This window comes from Etheostoma spectabile, chromosome 5 (assembly GCF_008692095.1).
Source record: "Etheostoma spectabile isolate EspeVRDwgs_2016 chromosome 5, UIUC_Espe_1.0, whole genome shotgun sequence".
NCBI lineage: Eukaryota > Metazoa > Chordata > Actinopteri > Perciformes > Percidae > Etheostoma > Etheostoma spectabile.
In genome coordinates, this window is record NC_045737.1 from 27,175,304 (window position 1) to 27,192,904 (window position 17,601).

The 17,601-nt window shown below is 39.8% G+C and overlaps 1 long non-coding RNA gene across 1 annotated transcript in view; it reads right to left on the reverse strand.

Annotated features, from left to right (window-relative positions):
- Positions 1-10,931, reverse strand: part of LOC116689563 (uncharacterized) — a 13,570-nt gene extending 2,639 nt beyond the window's left edge. The window contains exon 1 of the long non-coding RNA XR_004332037.1: positions 10,919-10,931. This is a non-coding gene — a long non-coding RNA (uncharacterized LOC116689563). The remainder of the gene's footprint in view (positions 1-10,918) is intronic.
- Between the last annotated feature and the right edge of the window lie 6,670 nt (positions 10,932-17,601).

Here is a 17,601-nt window from a genome sequence, read left to right on the forward strand (position 1 = left end):
TCACCTCATTATTATCACCTTCATTGTTTGACAGTACAAACTAAATGGCTTCAATTAAATAATGAATTACTCAGTGGGCAAGGCTTATATATGGTGATTTGTTTCATTAATGCAATACGTTTGTACTGATACTCTGTAAATGTGTTACAATGGGCCCTTGGGAATTTTAAGAGGATTAAACAAAGTTGCAGAATTGTGCCAAAGCATGAAAAGAGAGGACAATTCGACAACATTTTTGAGAGGACAGTTAAATTCAGACAATTGACAAATCAGTTTGAGGAGCAGAGGTTGTTGCATTGCTTGACTATTAGCTATTGTATCATCATATGCAGTACCTCCTTGAGACTAGGGTTGGGCGAAATAGGATTTTACGATATTCTTGACCAAATACCTCGATATTGATAATGCTGCAATATTCTAGGGTTGACAGTTGGTGCTTTAATAAAATATCTTCACACTTAGATTTTAAATAAATTATCATCAGTAATGTGGACATAATGTCTAGGTGGGGAAAAGGCAAACAATAGAACAGCTAGAACTGTCTAGTAAGTTCAGTAAAGATCATCACTTTACTGTAATGCAGCCTTTAAAGCCAGTAAAAGACAACATAATATCCAAAATCTATGCCCATATCTAGTGTCATATCACAATATTGATATATTATTGATATATTGCCCAGCCCTACCTCAGACATGAAACCTATTGTTACCATGTTTATGTTCAACTGAACAAAGCCCTCTTGCGGGCCATTGTAACCAACCATGAGTCAATGTTTTTTTTTTTTTTATATTAACTTAAGTAAGTTAATTCTCTCCGTGCCAGGAGGCACACAAGGCTTGGACATCACTCCTCCACTGGGTTCGGTTTGCAGCTGCACGTCGTGCTGTGTTCCACGTGTTCCAGCCTGCACCGTTACGTTCCAGTTCCACCATTCGCCGCCAAGTTGTTTTTGGGCGGCGTCTTGTAATATGATGTCCGTTGTTTCTGTAACAGGCTTGTTTTCCGGGAGTAGGTTGTTAGCCTTCTGCCCAACCCCCAAGCTTGGAGGGCCAGTGGTTTTCTGTCAGGATGTCCTTCCCTTAGACTGCGTTGGTCCACGACACCATACGGTGTAACACCCCATCCGCCACCCGTGGGGAACGCGCCTCATACGCCGTGCAGTCCCAGCGCAAGGTTTATTTTAACTTAACCAAGTGTTTATTGTTATCAAATTATTGTAACCATAGCTAAACCTAGCTAGGATGTTTCATTACTTAATCAAGCCCAAATCATGATCTTTCCCTCAAGTTGGTTTATTGTAAACTAAGATCAGCTGTGTGAGCTTTTATTTTGCATTAGTGAATGGGTTTCTATGAAAGCTTTTACTCTTTTTAAATATTGGACGTCTGCCATCACTTTTTCATTTTAATTTGTTGTAGCAAATATAAACATTCCACACTGCTTGCTGTAATGTGTGTGTTGTCTGGATCAATGGAAGTACATTTCCAGGATTAAGCCTGACATCCACGCACAAGATGTCAAGCTTTGACCCTCACCTTCCGCTCTCTGTGTGTTGCCGTTCTCAAAGTCCGTTCACTACGAAAAACAACAATAAACTTCAATCTAGCAATCTACAAACCTGAAAATGGAAAGATTTGAAGAAAATTTGGATCATGCAATAAGGCAGGCCTACTTGGTTCTTTCGGGGGATTGATTATAGATAATATGTTTACGGCATTTACTATCTAACTGGGATGTTTTGGGATCTATTGGAGGGATTGCTATGGACAAAGTACACACAGCGATACACTCGTAAAAGCATATTACTTCAAATCGTGTATTTAGCTAATTCAGCTAAACAGCTCACATTACTGTATTTTGTGAGCAGTTACCTTAATTTAATATTTTATGTGGTGTTGTCTTTTGAGGGGTACATATGTTCCACCAAAACATGTTCCTTCCTGAGACTTTTGCAGAAATTTTGCAGAGCCTCCATTGCTTATCAAACTTGTGATTGCCGTAGCCAAACCTTGCTTCACAGGTATGGAGATAGGTCTGACAGTGTGTGTGTGTGTGTGTGTGTGTGTGTGTGTGTGTGTGTGTGTGTGTGTGTGTGTGTGTGTGTGTGTGTGTGTGTGTGTGTGTGTGTGTGTGTGTGTGTGTGTGTGTGTGTGTGTGTGTGAGAGAGTGACTCTGATGCATGTTATCAAATGAAATGTGATAACATGCGGGCAATATGTGTTGGCACTGCATCATCAGTGTGAGGTAGAAAGTCATTTGGGGCGGAAATGAATAACTAAATAACATAGTTGCTTTGAGGAATATCTTTCATATCATGATGGTAGCACAGAGTGTGTTTTCTACCGAGTAAGTGGTAAAATGGCGCTGACTCAGTGTTGCACCCGCTTTCTCCCTCAGCTGTGCTCTGCTCTAGTGAGCAACAGTCACCCAAGTGATTCTGACTCGGCTTGACCTAGGACAATATTCTCTCACCGGGTTCAGTTCCACCTCACTGGGTGCATATTGCCACTTATGCACTTAGCAGGAGCGTGTTCTCTCTTTTCCCCTCTTCATCCTCTCTCTGTTGATCTCACAGTTATCTCAACAATTTCTTTTTGCACACTCCTCCCATCACTCACCCTTTCTGCTTTTTCTTTTTACTGTCTGTTACTTCAACTCTCTGTCGATTTGTGCTCTTAAATTATTTACTAAGAGCCTTAGTCATCATTTAATAATCAGAAGTAAGAAGCAGAAGAATGTTCTCCTGCTCCGTTTTTTCTCTTCCTGAGATCTCCACAGTCATGTCCAATCAGATTAGTAGAGGTATTTCAACATCACTAAACAGAGATTTGTATTATTTCACGTTTGAAATGTGATATATGAGTGTCGGTCTGTTAGAGGCAATAAAGAGTGAGGCAACAGAGAAACAAAGTAGGAATGAGAGTACAATATGTCTGACGGCTGATGTAAAACAAAGCTTGTGCTAACACAGCAGCACACACATGAACACACACATTAACAGACCACCTTGACCTGATAAAGAGACATCAACAGTTCTAACCCTTGCGGCACAGGTAAGGACCACAGTGACAAAGTCGTCGTTGCATCTCCCTTCTAATGGCGCTGATATTTGTGTGGGCCATAAATAAGGCTAACAAATAACAAAATAAAAATAATTAATGAAAAGTAAACAGAAGTGGAGCAGAGAGATGCATGGCTATACAGAGGAGCGACAAATTACCCTGGGGGGAGGGTGGTGGGATGAGGTGCTTCGGTACAGTCATTACTCTGTACAAGCGAGTACGGTCTGGCTAACACCTGTGTTTCCCTCCAATCTGCCTCACCCTAATTAGCCCACACACACCCTGGGGATCCTCCAACACACAAGACCTGGACTGGGGGAGGGAAGGGTTAGACAGGGGGGAAAGTGGGGAGGGCATACACAAGTTTAAGGTGGAAGGAAAATTTGAAGAGTAGGTTGAAAGGATGGAACCTTGTAGTACTCAATGCACTCTTCTGCTTATATCTGATTACAGAATATTATTATAAGTTGGTGTCAGAGGCAGGAGAGAGGCTGAAGCTCAGGCAGAAGCTAACTGACATCTGCTGACAGCGGTGAGAACTGGAGATTGACAGGTGGAGGAGTCACGCTCTCTTCTCTGTTTCATTTGCACTCACCCCATGGTTCGGAAGTGTGGAATTAAACCTTTGCTAATTTCAGATGTCACTTTTATTCTTGTGAAGAACACCTGGAACTCCTGCACATCCCCCGACTCTTAGATAACACAATTCTCCACTGTCGCCCTTGACATCCGCAGCCTGACGGTCCATCTCTTTTACTGAGGTGTCTTGCTGAAAACCTAATGCTGTAACACATCTAATAACTTTGTACCTCAGTGATTATCGCTGTTTTTTTTGTTTGTTTTTTAGTGTCAGATACATGTAGGTTTGTGTGTGTGTGTGTGTGTGTGTGTGTGTGTGTGTGTGTGTGTGTGTGGTGGTATAATACATACATACATAAATACTACACACCTCTCATTTAATGCGTTTCCTTTATTTCATGATTATTTACATTGTAGATTATCCCTTTAGGCATAAAAACTACGAATGAACACATGTGGAATTATGTACTTAATAAAAAAGTGTGAAATAACTGAAAACATGTCTTATAATCTAGTTTTTTCAAAGTAGCCAGCCTTTGCTTTTTTATAGTGCTGCAAACCCTTGTTGTTCTCTCAATGAGCTTCATGAGGTAGTCACCTGAAATGGTTTTCACTTCACAGGTGGGCCTTGTCAGGGTTAATTAGTGGAATTTCTTGCCTTATTAATGGAGTTGGGACCATCAGTTGTGTTGTGCAGAACTCAGGTTGATACACAGCTGACAGCCCTATTGGACAACTGTTAGAAATCATATTATGGCAAGAACCAATCAGCTAAATAAAGAGAAACGAGTGGCCATCATTACTTTAAGAAATGAAGGTCAGTCAGTATGGAAAATTGTGAAAACGTGTTCCCAAGTGCAGTCACAAAAACCATCAAGCGCTACAACGAAACTGGCTCACATGAGGACCGCCCCAGGAAAGGAAGACCAAGAGTCACCTCTGCTGCTGAGGATGAGTTCATCTGAGTCACCAGCCACAGAAATCACAAGTTAACAGCAGCTCAGTTTAGAGAGCAGATGAAGACTGCACAAATTAGGCCTTCATGGTCAAATAGCAGCTAGGAAACCACTGCTAAAGAGAGGCAACAAGCAGAAGAGATTTGTTTGGGCCAAGAAACACAAGTAATGGACATTAGACCAGTGGAAATCTGGGCTTTGGTCGGATGAGTCCAAGTTTGAGATCTTTGTTTCCAACCGCCTTGTCTTTTTGCGACGCAGAAAATGTTGGTACTTTAAAGAAACTAGAATATAAGACACGTTTTCAGTTATTTCACACTTTTTTGTAAAGGACATAATTCCATATATGTTCATTCATAGTTTTGATGCCTTCAGTGAGAATCTACAATGTAAATAGTCATGAAAATAAAGGAAACTCATTGAATGAGAAAGTGTAACCAAGCTTTTGGCCTGTACTGTGTCTATACACAATGTAAATCTTTCACACTGCATGAATGGTTGCCTGACTTAATTCTTTTTGTTACCTTTGACAACATGTTTACTGACTCAATTCCTAATTTGTTTTAATATATATTTTTCACTTGTAAATACATATCTACAATTTACTACATTCTGGATGTTACATTTTCCCCTCTCCAATATTACCCGATATTTCGCATCTTTATCCTTTTGTCTCTAGTGCTTTTCACTGGTAGGGAGCCAAGAAATGGCTCAATGTGATCAGGTTACAGCTCACCAATGCATTGATCCAGCTTGATGCCCAGTAAATGGAAATGATTCAGACAGATGAAAAAGATGTAAACTTAGCATACAGCCAGGCTGGCCCCATTAAACTCTGGGTGCAATACACAAGTTAAATAACAGTGGATGTCTCCAATAGTTAAAAATATATATAAATGTAGACAACAAAAAGTCCCATGAGTTCATAATATGTTTTTAAATGCAGAACTAGAGTAATTAAATACTCGGTAATTAAACCATTTCTGACAAGTACATGGCTAGTTAATTATGCTGATCTCTGCTGTATAGTTCGGTGCACGTGTGATGGGAGGGCACCAATCCCCACATACTAACTCCAAAGACAAGCATGGATCATAGTACTCTGTGCCTCAGGACCACACACACTGACTTTACATTCTATCTCTAGTCTATCTCTTGCTCTCTATATATTTATACATCTGCATTAACTTTAACTGGACATAACCAAATCCTGTTTTGTAAAACACTGTTAGTTTTCACTGAACCCTCTAAAAGATTATTAACAAAGCAAAGTTATATTTATTTAATTACATTTAATAATATAGAAATGCAAAGGAAGCAGTTGTAATTTAATATTTCTTGTGTTCTATATCATGTAAGTCTGATGTCTATAAAGAAATCATGAGCTCTCAAGATGGGTGGTTTGTGGTTACGAAAATTACTCTTTTTCAAAACATACAAGGTGTTAGAGTGAAAGTGTTGATGCAGAATAGTGTGAGCAAAAAAAGTACAAATTGTGGTTTCCCCGGGCCTCTCCTTGCTTAAGGAAACTACAACATAGTGGAATTTACACCAAATATGCTTGCTTGAATTTGCAAAGTATTGCAGACGTCAACCGAAACCAACTTGTGTGTGCAGCAATGTTTTTACGCCAAATACCCCTGTATTGAGTGAAATTTTCCCATTTCCTCTTACAATCTGCCTATTTTAAAATATCACCATTCACTTCCACCTTTCCTTTTCTATCTACAATCATTTCCTTTTCTCTTCTCAACACTGAGACAGATCTGAGACTCCTTTGGCGGTGACAGAAGTAGGCTGCAAACACCACTGCGCCGGTCCAATCAGTGACGATCTGCATGGTAATGTGTGGCAGGGGCGGGATAATGAAGTTCCCAGCTTGCCGACTGGAAGGCTATCCTCCGGTGTGCTGAGTGATTTATCTCCTCTGTCAAGAGCCAGGACAGCCAGGACTTGTCCTTCCCCATGGTCCCCGGGAACAGGAGTCGAGCGGCGCCAGATAGGAGATGGAGAGAGCAGAGGGCCCGATTTGCTTGCAAAACATGAAGTACCATACATATATTAAAGCAAATAATACAAGAAATAATGCCATTGAGATTTTAATCATAAGCTTTGTTACTATTAGTACCTGCAAATGTATAATAGTTATATAGTTAATAATAGTTTTTTTTTTGGGGGGGGGGGGGGGGGGGGGGGCTCACCAGTGCAGTTGTAAGGGCGTAATCATTAGTATGCCTCTCCTCATGTTGTTTCACTCATTTGTCCCCTACACTGTAGGCCTATCCATCATACTCATCCCGCCCAAAGCACCGAGACAAAATGCAAAATATCTTTCATTCATGACTTACAACTGTTTTGTGATGTAGCCACAAACAAAACCCAGCAGTGTTGTATATTATGTAGAATGCAGGCCAAAAAACAAAAGAAAACAACAACAACTAAAAAACAAGGAGGGAAAAAAACAGTGTGAGATACTTGTTGGAGGACTCACAGTATATTTTTCCTGCTACAGCAGTACGCGTGATCCATTAAGATAAAAGAGAGAAACTGACACATTAGAAAACGGACATCTTATTAATTTCTTCATGAGATTAGTCCAAGTACGAAGCTCTTGGTTTGTTTTTAAGACCATTACATATCCAAAAAATAATTGGTTTTGACCAAATCGTTTTTTTCATGTATTAATTTCTTTGTTTGTTAGCTATGTATCTAGTAAACCTTCCATTTTTAAAAACCTGCACTTTGACTTCGTGCCACATTTAACTGTTTTAAATGAATGATTGAAAGACTACTACCAGTGCTCAGGAACCTTTGCTGCTGGTATTGTGATCTGCTGCCGTAATGTTGGATGATCTACAAAAAGTTTTTAGCTAGATCAGCTCTTTTAATCTCAGTTTAAATTCATCACTTTCAACATAGTGTGGCATGATGATTGACTTGATTTATTTAGCGTACAGGCGATGCTCTAATGCTGTAGGCAGACTGCTGTGTCATTACTGTTTCACTCTATGAACTCTAAACCCAATATCCTGTATCCTACTCAAGAATAATGTAGCCCATGTATTTCAGCCACGGTCAACAATTGGATTTCTAAAGCTACAATGGGTGGTCTCTGCACATCATTTTCTCTCTCCAGGAATGACCTACCCAACTTGGATTTGTTTAACATTTTTGTTACACCATCATCTCTTTTCCCCTCATTTTCCACATGCTCTTCTTGGCACTCAGCACAGTTCCTTTTCTCCCAGGCCTACAGACTAGTCACTTTAAATCTCTGTCAGACTTGACCTTGGACAAAGAGTTAAATTAGTCCAGTGAAGTAATGAGTTCATTTAGGTAATTAAGCATTCAGGTGGAATGGGGGAAAAAAAAGGTTCACTGAACATGCCTGAGGAGTTTTTCATGTTGGTGATGCAAAAAATGATCAAGATGCATAATAAATCTAATTGGATTTTTATCCTGCAAATAACAATATTTCTTTATATGGTATCTAAGTTAAGGGACACTCCTTGGGCAGATGCACACATCTTAATATAATGAAACCAACCCCAAATATAGATCAAAAGTTAGAATCACAAAAATTACTGAACAAAAGATGTCATGCTTTATAGCCTCCTATTATGATTCTAAAACAAGATCTGAATGCAGTGGGGTTCAATAAAAAGCTAACTTTTCCTTCAAGAAACAAGTCTGTCCATACCTTTTATCCTAGAAATTACATGTATACACACTCTTTTGTCAATTACAGTTTGGTGGAAAACGGAATTTCTACATAGATTTTAAGCAGCAAAAGCATTTTCGTTAAAGTCAGGGAAAAATAACGTTTTGGTTAAATGTTATTAAATGAAACAAGCTGTTGTTGCTTTAAGTCACTGTTGACTGTTTTAACCCTAAGACCTTCCCTTTGTTTAATCCTCATAAAGTGCTTTGAGTGCCTTATAGGGATGTACCCATACCGATGCCAGTATCTGGTATTTGTCGATGCCATGCGCATGTACAGTACTTGTAGTCATAAAATGGCTCTGATACTGCCACACCCAATACCGTCAAGCAGGTATAGGCGACGGAAGAGGAGTAATGTCAGCCATTTGGAACTTTTGGGCTGTAAAAAGGCTCTAGGCTCTTGCCCAATGCATGAATGCACTTGACAACCATCCATTTTCAGTAGTTAATAATACTGGGTTTCTATGTCTTCTCGGTGTACCGGCGCCAAGGGATTCCCAGATGTCACCACATCACAGAAACCATGTTTCAAAAGCTTAACGGGCAAAAACATGAAGAAAGCGATACTTCAATCTGCTCTGTCTGCATGCGGTTTCTACACAGCACTGTTTTAACAACCACAGCGCAACTCTGTAAATATCGACTTTATTTTTTCACAAACAGTCTAAAACAAAAGCAGTGTGAAGTCTAACTGTTTTAACTGTTATAGTTTGCCACAACTTTTCAAATTTGGACAAAATCTTGTGAATTTAGTTGCTGGTGTAAACAAACCATCCTCTCCGCTGGATCAGTAAATCCAAATGGCTACTTAATAGAGCCTGACCGATAAATGATTTTTAAGACCGATAATGACAATATAACGGACAATATATATTTAAAAAAATAATAATTTCAGAAACGCGTTTCACAAAACAGATTTCCCTAACATTAGTTATTTGTAGTTATTTATGAATTCTCACTAAAATAATATGATAATAATGTGTTTTATTGTCACAACAGAACAGAGGAACATCAAAATATATTAAAGTTCTGATAAATAAAATGCATAAAAATAAAAACTTGAGATATGAAACTTAAAGTCCTTTGAACAAAAACACATAGCCAGAGCGCCCTCTGGAGGACAAACTATGCAACGCCAATGCTCATAAAATGGTTGACAGTCCGTTTTTATTATTTAAATATTCATTCATCAGAATCATTTGTCATTATAAATTATTCTGATTAATGAATAATATATATTTTTTAAATTTATTTTTAAATAGGCATTTCAGTATCGGCATTAATAAAGGCCGAATATTGGCCCTCCGATATATCGGTCGGGCTCTATTATTTTAATATGCACGAGAATTGACTTTGCCTTCTTCATTCTTTCTAAACTTGACTCACTTTTGGTATCAGGAGTAATGATTATTTTGACAATAGTCCAGGGAAATGTCCAGGTCCAGGCACTGCGCTTTTAATAGTAAAAAGGCATGGTACTAGGCCTCAACAATTTAGGGAAAAATACAAATCATGATTTTTTTGCTTAAAAGTGATATCACAGTTCTGTGCTATATGCTTTTTTTTGACCATGACAAAACAAAACAAATTGGCAGTACCAAACCAGGTTATTATAGTTTTGCATTTTTCATTAGTTTTTTTATTTTTTATTTTGTTTTGACTTTTTGATTTCAAATTCAGTTTAGTTTTAATTAGTTTTTAAAGGGGGTTTGCTAGTTTATTTTAAAAATTTTTGAAAATGCATTTAGTTTAGTTTTTATTAGTTTAGTCTTTGTTGTAACATGGGTTATTTGTCGGGGGATTCGAAAAGGTCAGAAAAAGTATTGTGTAATAACTCAACAAAAATCTCATACAATTTTAGAAATATATATTCAACAATAACACCAGTACATACAGTGTTCATATGATGATGATGATGATGAGCACATATACTGTATGTAAACAGTCAACAAGATGCAGTAGTAAGTGCAGAATGTGTTTGACGTGTTCCAGGAGAGAAACCTAAACAGCCAACGGACTAAAGAAGACAGACATCAACAGGTGTTTTGAACTTTGGTTTGAGTAAAGTGTTGAATTTTTGAAGTCACTCGACTCACACAGTTGTGTAGACATCCTAGTATCAATACACATATTAACCGACGCTTCCCACGCTTTTGGTGTTCCTGCGTATTTACTAACCAGCTCTCATGTCGCCGGTGAAAGCAGCCTGTAGTGTGTCTCTGTCTTCTGTTTTGGGGAAAGGCATTCTCCTTTTACCTTGTTAAGGTACGCTAGGTTAGCCTCCTTCTGTTTGTTTCTCAAATGTAAGCTATTTTCTAATTTGTGGGATGTTTCCCTGTAATAACATCCATCCATCTTCATCCGCTTATCCGGTATCGGGTCGCGGGGGCAGCAGCTCCAGCAGGGGACCCCAAACTTCCCTTTCCCAAGCCACATCAACCAGCTCCGACTGGGGGATCCCAAGGTGTTCCCAGGCCAGGTTGAAGATAATCCCTCTACCTAGTCCTGGGTCTTCCCTGGGGCCTCTTCCCAGCTGGACCTGCCTGGAACACATCCCTAGGGAGGCGCCCAGGAGGCATCCTTACCAGATGCTGGAACCACCTCAACTGGCTCCTTTAGACGCGAAGGAGCAGCGGTTCTACTCTGAGCTCTTCTCGGATGACTGAGCTTCTCACCCTATCTCTAAGGGAGACGCCAGCCACCCTCCTGAGGAAACCCATTTCGGCCGCTTGTACCCTTGACCTCGTTCTTTCGGTCATGACCCAGCCTTCATGACCATAGGTGAGGGTAAGAACGAACACTGACAGGTAGACCGAGAGTTTTGCCTTCTGGCTCAGCTCCCTTTTCGTCACAACGGTGCGATGAATGGAACGTAATACCGCACCCGCTGCTCCGATTCTCCAATCAATCTCACGCTCTATGTTCCCCTTACTCGCGAACAAGACCCCAAGGTATTTAAACTCCTTCACTTGGGGTGAGGACTCAATCCCTACCCGGAGAAAGCACTCCATCGGTTTCCTGCTAAGAACCATGGCCTCAGATTTGGAGGTGCTGATCCTCATCCCAGCCGCTTCACACTCGGCTGCGAACCAATCCAGAGAGTGCTGAAGGTCACAGACCGATGACGCCATGAGGACCACATCATCTGCAAAAAGCAGCAATGACATCCTGAGCCCACCGAACTGCAACCCCTTCCCACCCCGACTACGCCTCAATATCCTCTCCATAAATAATACAAACAGGAGTGGTGACAAAGCGCAGCCCTGGCGAAGCCAAACCCTCACCTGGAACGAGTCCGACTTACTGCCAACAACCCGGACACAGCTCTCGCTTTGATCACACAGAGATTGGATGGCCCTAAAAAGGGACCCCCCCACCCCATACTCCCGCAGCACCACCCACAGTGTCTCCCGGGGGACCCGGTCATACGCTTTCTCCAGATCCACAAAACACATGTAGACTGGTTGGGCATACTCCCATGCTCCCTCCAAGATTCTTTCAGAGTGAAGATCTGATCCGTTGTTCCACGACCAGGATGGAATTCGCATTGTTCCTCTTCAATCCGAGGTTCGACTATTGGTCGAACCCTCCTTTCCAGCACCTTGGAGTAGAGGAGAAGTGTGATACCCCTGTAATTGGCACACACCCTCTGGTCCCCCTTTTTCAAGAGCGGAACCACCACCCCGGTCTGCCACTCCTTAGGCCCTGTCCCAGTCTTCCACGCAATGTTAAAGAGGCGTGTCAACCAAGGCAGCTCCTCCACACCCAGGGCTTTCAGCATTTCTGGACGGATCTCATCAATCCTGGGGGCTTTGCCGCTGTGGAGTTGTTTGACTACTTCCGCAACCTCCACCAGTGAAATTGACGACAATCCCCCATCATCCTCCAGTTCTGCCTCTATCACAGAGAACGTGTCAGCTGGATTTAGGAGTTCCTCAAAGTGCTCCTTCCACCGCCCTATTACCTCCTCAGTTGAGGTCAACAACTTCCCATCCTTACTGTACACAGCTTGGATGCTTCCCTTCTTCCCACTCCTGAGGTGGCAAACGGTTTTCCTGTAATAAACTGTCCACATATATTACCACCTTACTCTGCAAGGCACTTGCTTTTAGCTGACTGTCATAATCAAATAGGACTCTGCTGCTTTCATCCGACTTTTGGGACTGCCATGAGGCCAGACAAGGACACAGACTATCGGTGAATCGAGATTGTGATTTTTTTTTTTTTAATGATTAGTCGTGCAGTCCTGCATGGTACTTTGCAAATACTGCTTTGTTCTAATTGACAACAATATCAGAGAAGGCTAAAATCACCTGTGTGTTTGAAAACACCCTCGGACCCCAGAGGGATTATTAAGTACTCGTATTGGAACTCTGTATTTCCAAGTACCCAAACGTAAAATACTTGTACTTGATCTTAAAAAAAGTGGTATTGGTGCATCCCTAGTGCCTAAACATACCCATAAAGGTTTTATGGTGCTATAATTGCTTTGTATTGCAGTGGTGGATATTGTAGGGAAATTGAATGAAAGGCATTGTAAGTGTACATTTGGCACATCCATACGGTATTCCCATTTAGCATCTTGGCAGATAATTTCCTTGTTGTGTTGGTAATAAATGTAATTTAGCCAACATCACATTCCTCACAAAACACATTTGCTGTTACAATTTGCTATACCGTTTATAAATGTAATTACTCAAAGACAGGTTGGACTTAATAGGTACCTGTATATTTAAATGTGTGTTGTATACATAAACGCATATATGCCTATGTTGGTCATATTACATGCATATCAGATTTCTATGCAGAAACAATGTCTAAGTTGTTCTACATGGCTAGGAGACAGAGGAGGGGAAAAGAACATACAGTAGGCTGATCTTTGTTTGTGTAGCTGACACGTGTTGTGGTGTGTTGCATGGTGTGATTCTTGTCTAGTAATCTTTTCAACTGAACTTCTAAATCGAACTGTTAGACCTTGTTCTGTCATGTCAGCACACTAAAGTATTCACCTCAACAATAACTGCCTCAACACACACAACAGTTGCCCTAGGTTTATCCTCGTATGAAAACATATTTTCGACAAGAAGAGTGACACATGAATTGGGGTCCTTGAAGCACTGCTAATGCTTAATGAATAGGAGCAGGGGTGCCTGTGACAGGTTTTATGCTTTATTATTATTATGTGTATCTCTGCCCAACATTAGAGTTAGTATCACACACAAGTAATATTCTGGAATTCATCTTTAATTACACTAACAACTTGCCAGTGTTGTTTTCTCTCACCTCTACTCTTCTGTTTAATTAAAACAAATGAGCAAAGCCAGGGGTTCTCATAACCTGATTTGGCAAAGATCAACCTCATTTGGAGTGAATTAAAATATAATGCATTGGAATTCATTATCTTATTTTCATTGTGTATTCTATAATCCAAAATATGGTATTATTGAAACACAATAAGCAGAAAGGGAATTTTATCATTCTTAAAAAGAGTCAAATTATTTAGGTGACAAGCAGAGACTGGCACAATATTCTGGATAATCGAACACATTGAATAGTGCAATTCTCCAAACAAAAACATGTGAAGACAGCATCCTCTAAACCTTTTAAAACAGTAAAATACCCGGTTTTAGGAAGGAGTTGCTAAATTAAATTGTCTTCATCTCATTTTGAGAATGTCAACCTTTCCAACCATTACTCAATTGCATTGCAAAAGTAATTTAGTCTTACTAGAGACAACAGGTAATAATGAATAATGTGAGATAATGTGTGAATAGTGACTGCTGTTACTGTAACTACTGTAAGTGATTAGCATTGTATGAACTTTAGCATGTTGTGTGTATTAGTTGTATTGTATCATTGGTGGTGTAGTCATTTGGACATATTCCAGTGCTGCACTCATTTATTCATTCTGGGTTATACCACTTTTACTAGAAACTACATCCATATTAGTTTATACATAACATTTTGGACCTCTTCATTGCCAACCTTCAGTGCCAGTTCAGAAAGTAGAGTGCCCTATACAGTATGTAGTAAGGCGGAGCGTGGTGAAGCCCGGGGTGGTGGATGATGGCGTAACTTGTCTGACTTGCATGCAGGATTTGGTATCCCGTCTCAGTTATCCTTTCCATTTTTATTCACCAGTGACTACAATCTTCTACGAAACAGAGACACAGAATTTAGTTTATTTACCTTGCGCTGTGTTTCACAATAATTCCTGGTCCAACTTCAAGATATTTAATTAGTCACTTAACTCCAAATAACAAAATAAATACAAGTTCATGTCAAGTTGTATTTAGCTACTTGTATAACTCACTCATTGATATCAAACAAATATATTATAAAATAAATTTTCATTTATGACTACCAAGTCCACCAAAACACAAAGCACAATGAAGATTAAGGGGCCCTTTCAAAGGGTACCAGACAGACAACACTGTAGGACCAAGACTATGCTACCAGAGTTAAGAGGTACAGGAAAACTGCAGATGCATAGCCCCCTGCATAATATTAAATCTAATGTCAAAGCAATCAGGAAACTTTGCAAAGTGCTGCAAGTAAACAGTGTTGAAATAGAAATGTGTTAATTGCTGAGTGTAGAGAAACAGTTATTGTATGTCCATGCTCAAGTTTATGCCTCTGAACACCCCAGCTGCTCTCAACAAGCAAAGCAAATACATTCTAAAGAAAGGTAACAAGCCAACACCAACATAAACCACAATTGCTAATGTAAGCTAAACCTCTGCTTTATTTTTAGCAAAAGAGTTGTAAGTTACTTTACACGCATATAAAGAGTTTGTACAGTAATGGCTCCTTTTAGCATCACCTAGCTAGTTTTACCGATCTGACTCAACACAATGTCAGTTTGAGTGGGCTCAGGTGTGAGGCAAGACTGTTGGGGCAGCAATGCATTATGGGCAGGGGAGGTTCTTCAAATACGAGCTCAGTCACACCATTTTATGCAGAAAATGTATTCTATTCTGCTCACTACCCTTACTCGTATATTGCTTCAGAAAAGTGAGCATAACGTGCATTGACCCTTTTAATTTCAAATATGTTAGTGTACAGCTTTGTTATTATTACAGATTAATGATAGGATTAAAGCACTGTGATGTGCACAGCTTTGCCACATCGTTTATTAAAAATTAAAAACAAAAGCCTAGGACATCCTGACAGTTTGAAGTAAACATTCTCCATGTCCCTCACCTCTTTAATCTGTTTTTATCAGGCATCAGTGATGGTGCACTAACAGAATGGAAAATGTTTTCCTTTTTGTGAGTCAAAAGGATCAAGTGAAACCCTCATGTTAACTTTAGCTCATTGTTAGGAAGCGTTAACAAGAATATGTACACAGTAATTGACTCGTGGCCTCTCATCGCATTAGAGGCCCAATAAAATGGGCTCTGTTTTCACAGGCGTGCAAGATCACTGAGGGAACATGCTTGTCTCATTTGTCATTAGAACCACCTCAAATAGGCATAAGGCCTCAGCAGATGAACCGTGAACTTGAACTTCCGATTTATAATAGACTCACTGTGTGTGTCTCTCTGCATCTGCATCTCTATCCACTCTATCATTGGCATCCGTGGGTGAAATAGCATTTGGGTGACAGGGTTTCACAGCATAAAACAACATTTTAACATTCAATTGCACACACATATACTGTATATGCACACACAAACAGTGTGTGTTGGTGCAGCTGAGGCTGGCGTGTATCTGAGCAGGCTCCTTAGAAGCAGACGAGGGTGAGGGTGACAGCGTCAGCTTGGCTCTCCTAATGAATGTCTCACTTCCCCCGGCACACTCCCTTCACTCTTCCCTCGCAGGCACCTAGCACCCCTCCGCCTACGGGCCCCACATCTCACCGGTCGACAGCTAGTGCCATCATTGGTATGACCTCATGGCCTCCCAAACTCGCCTGCGGAGCCAGTGTCACTTTGGTTTTGGCAAGGGCTGGGGGTTCCGGGGATGGTGTTAGGGCACTGTGAAGGGTAAATAGATTAATAGAAGCTAATGAGAGGCAGAGGAGCAGTACAGTCAATATAGACAAATAAGTGTTTGTCTTTATCTTTAGCCTTTTGGAAAGATATTATAGAAAGACTGTATGGCAACGCACACACACACACACTGCTTATTGTCACGGTACTGTGGATATACATATTCTTAATTAGTCAATTTTTTTTTATTTGTATAAGCTACCTATATTATGATATAAGTGTAAAGTATACTTCCTTTAAAAAATGGAAACCCATTTGGGACAGAGTTATCCTTCTACAAGTCAAGTGGACGAGGTCCCAGAAATGAAGTAGAAAACCAATAAAAGCATGTTTTTGTCATGCCAGTTTGATGATTAACACAAAGGACAAACAGCATTCCACTTTACAATGCACATATTGTAACTACTGGGTTTCTTTCCTCTGGGTAATCCTGTTCCATCCCAAAGACATGCACATACAGTGAATTGTAAACTTTAAATTGCCTGTAGGTGTGAATGTGCTTGTCTACACAGTAGTTTTCAGTATGGACTGAAGACATGTCCAATGTCCCTGCTTTGTGCCCAATGCATGATGGGATATGCTTCATCCCCCTGTATCCCTGAACAAAATAAGTGGATGCACACATCTTTTTCTTTAGTCAGTCATATATTTGAATAAATACTTGCTATTTAGAGCTGCAACTAACAATTGTTTTCATTTTCGATCATTTTGTAAATTATGTTTTTGATTAATCAAGATAATTATTCTTTAATTAGTGGTTTGTTCTACACAATTTTAGGAAATTGTGAAATAAAGTTGTTTTCATCATATCACTGTTTTCCAAAGCCCAAGATGACGTCCTCAAATGTCTGATTTTATTCACAAATCAAAGATGTTCACTTTACTGTCACAGAGGAGTGAAGGAACTCGAACATATTTACATTTAAGAAGCTGAAATCTTTTTTCATGAAAATGACTAAAATTAAAATATTTGGCAATTAATACATTAGTTGACAACTAATTGATTAACTCAATTCATCTTTGTAGCTCTAATATTATTAATAGATTGATTATTCATGGAATACTTGTTATCATCAATAGTGCATAAGCAATTAGTTTACAAGATTTTAAGCAAAAATATAGCCACAAACAGCGATTTGCGGGTTCATAACTTTTTTTCTCAATAGTGACTTCAAAGTAATTTTACACATATGGTCCAACGACGTCGTTAAAAAACATATCCTGCAAGCTTAGTAACAATTGGACAAGCAGTGCACTTTGTTTAAAATGCCAACAACTGATTTGTCA